Raw genomic sequence first — 3,545 nt, 5'->3', positions numbered from 1 at the left:
CCACATCTTTATTCCTTCCCTGGCACTAGGTTCATCAGTACCATTTTTCTAATATATAGTATATTAGCATTTTTTTATTAAAAATTTGAAATATCTGTTCCCAATTGCCTTTGGCTCAAAGTAATCTTTATGCAAAACTGATAAATTTGTGGTGACATATTTTCCTACCTTTTAGTAGATTCAATTAATATATTCATTTTGGAGATGAGAAAACTACCTGGTTATTTGTAATATTGTTCTCTGTTCTTTTCCCTCTTGTGTTTTTCCCAAATTAAATCATGTTTTTGACCTATCAGAGGAAATGAAGACCTGCTTGTCCTCAGGGAGTTGAATTTAGGAGAAAAGCAATCTTTCTTCTGTGAGAAAAAATTGACTTGAAAAACTCATAAACAGGAATGAAAAGCCAATTTAAGATTTCAGACCTGGGTTTCAGGCAACCATGGTCCTAAATTTCTCAGCTACAGTGCCCACCACCCCCTATATCTGCGGTTAGGCATGAGTTGATTCAGCCAACCACTGATGGAATTCCATGTAGAACCGCATACACTGAACAGACTGTACTACACTACTTTATATAAGGTAACAGATCATCCTCTGGGGTCCTGGAACAAATCCCCTGGGAATACTGAGAGATGACTGTACAAAGAGGGTTAGATTGAATGAGAAAATAACGTTTCACAACTGTTTAGGATTAGTGACATATTTAATGAGTTTTATCAATCCACTAGAAACAAAAAAAAAGGAAACTGCGAACTCAGTCTCTGATGTGTCCTGAGATTGTGTGGCATTGATAGAAAAGAACCCTGCAAAAAATGAAAATGAGGTACAGGGTGTTCATTTAAAGGTAAAATACTTGTTTAATCACAGCTGTATTTTAAATTAATCTCATTTTCAGAACCAATGATGCTGTATAATTCCATGCATTCAACAACATATTTATAAAAAATGTGAAGTCACTGAAGGTCATTACTTACATATTTGAGTTATATTTCAAAAATCTTTTACCAGAAAACCTACACATTTGAATGATCACGTTTCTCCCTGAAAGATAGATGTTATAAAACCAAAAAAGTATGAAAACCCATGAAGTAGTCAGTGTATAAAGTACTATTTGAGTATGAGTATTTGACTTAATTTAGAATCTAACTAGTGTGCTTTGGGCTCTTCCAGGGTGTTTATCCTCATTGTATATTAAGGAAATTTCTTGTAGTTTATTTTGATAATAAAAAGTACGTATAACTGCTTATTAGTGTTCTTTACAGAATGATTAGTTTTCTCTTTAAAAGAGAAAGATATTTATTATTCTACACATTTTCCTCAAAAATGGGAGGCTGATATTTTACTGTGTCTTTGGATTTGTTGTCTGAAAGTGTTGTTTTTATATTCTTTAGTCCAGAGTCTCTAAAATGGATGTTTTAGAAACAGGTGAATGGCACAGAAACCAATGAAGAAAGAGTTCTAAGAAGAATAAATTTACTACAACTAAGTATTGCTAAAGATTTACATACCTTGTGTGAATATTTCATTTTGAATTGCTTGAATTTAAAATATGGACACTTATCTGGGTGCTTGTATATTTGTTTTGCTTATCTCAACACTGCTTCCCCAAAAAGTGGCCCAGCTACATGGAGCTCCAGAATCTAACATGTTTCTCCAAATTTCTCCTCCTGGGCCTTCAGATGATATAGAACTGCAACCCTTCATATTTGGGCTCTTCATGTCTATGTACTCGGTAACCATGCTTGGGAATCTGCTCATCATCCTGGCTGTCATCTCTGAGTCCCACCTCCACACCCCCATGTACTTCTTTCTTTCCAATCTGTCTTTGGCTGACATTGGTTTCAGCACCACAACAGTCCCCAAGATGCTGGTGAACATCCAAGCATATAGCAAGTCCATCACCTATGCAGGCTGCCTAACTCAGGTGTCCTTTTTTTTTCTTTTTGGCTGTTTAGACAGTCTGTTGCTGGCCATGATGGCCTATGACCGGTTGGTGGCCATTTGTTACCCGCTATACTACCCAGTCATCATGAATCCCCGCCTCTGTGGCTTGTTGGTTCTGATGTCATTTGTTATCAGCCTTTTGGACTCCCAGATTCATTGCTTGATGGTATCACAACTTACTTTCTGTGAAGATGTAGAAATCCCTCATTTCTTTTGTGATGTTCCTAAGCTTCTCAAGCTTGCCTGTTCTGACACCTCCATCAATAACATAATAATCTATTTTACTGGTGCCATTTTTGGTGGAATTCCTCTCTCAGGGATTCTTTATTCCTATACTCGAATTTTTTCCTCCATTCTGAGAGTCTCTTCATCAGGTGGGAGGTATAAAGCCTTCTCTACCTGTGGCTCTCACCTTTCAGTTATTTGCTTATTTTATGGAACAGGCATTGGTGTGTACCTCACACCAGGGAAGGATGCAGTGGCCTCAGTGATGTACACGGTGGTCACACCTATGCTGAACCCTTTCATCTACAGTCTAAGGAACAAGGACATCAAGAGTGCCCTGTGGAGGATTGTCAGCAGAATAGCCTAATCTCAATATCTGTGCTATCCCTTTGTTTCAGAACTGGAAAAGGCAGCTGATTTTTTTGGAAGGATAAACAAAATTGCCAAAACTTTAGCTAGAATAACTAAGAAACAAAGAGAAGAGGCTCATTTTAATAAAGTTTAAAAAATGAAAGAGGAGACAACTGATGCCACAGAAATAAAAAGAATCTTAGGAGGCTAGTATAAACAATTATACACCAAAAAAGTCCGACCTAGAAGATATGGATAAATTTCTAGAAACATACAATCTAACAAGTCTAAATCATGAAGAAATAGAAAATCTGAATGGACCAATAACAAGTAAGGAGAGTGAATCAGTAATTAAATCTTCCAAACAACAAAAAGCCCAGGACCAGATGGCTTCACAAGTGAGTTCTTTTTATTTATTTATTTATTTATTTATTTATTTATTTATTTATTTATTGCCTGGGTTGGGTCTTTGTTGCTGCATGCAGGCTTTCTCTAGTTGCAGTGAGCAAGGGCTACTCTTCATTTTGGTGCATGGGCTTCTCATTGTGGTGGCTCCTCTTGTTGTGGAGCATGGGCTCTAGGTTTGTGGGCTTCAGCAGTTGTGGCACATGGGCTCAACAGTTGTGGTTCATGGGCTCTAGAGCACAGGCTCAGTAGTTGTGGTGCCCGGGCTTAGTTGCTCTGCAGCATGTGTGATCTTCCCAGCCCAGGGCTCAAACTTGTCCTCTGCATTAGCAGGCAGATTCTTAACCACTGCACCACCAGGGAAGCCCCACAAGTGAATTTTGTCATACATTTAAAGAATTATTGCCAATTCTTTTCAAACTTTTCCCAAAACTTGAAGCAGAAAGAATACTCCCAAACTCATTTTATGAGGCCAGCATTACCCCAAAACCAAAGTCAGATAAAAATCCTATAAGAACAGAAAACTATAGGCCAGCATGCCTGTTGAATATAGACAGAAAAATTCTCAACAAAATAGTAGCAAACTGAATTCAAAAGCATGCTAAAAGGATTATAAACCA

The 3,545-nt window shown here is 37.5% G+C and overlaps 1 pseudogene; it reads left to right on the top strand.

The window, feature by feature from the left end:
* The first annotated feature begins 1,625 nt into the window (after positions 1-1,625).
* On the top strand, positions 1,626-2,536 carry LOC130837144 (olfactory receptor 18-like; annotated as a pseudogene).
* Positions 2,537-3,545: the final 1,009 nt, after the last annotated feature.

This window comes from Hippopotamus amphibius, chromosome 15 (assembly GCF_030028045.1).
Source record: "Hippopotamus amphibius kiboko isolate mHipAmp2 chromosome 15, mHipAmp2.hap2, whole genome shotgun sequence".
Classification (NCBI taxonomy): domain Eukaryota; kingdom Metazoa; phylum Chordata; class Mammalia; order Artiodactyla; family Hippopotamidae; genus Hippopotamus; species Hippopotamus amphibius.
This window is presented reverse-complemented; position numbering and strand designations above follow the sequence as displayed.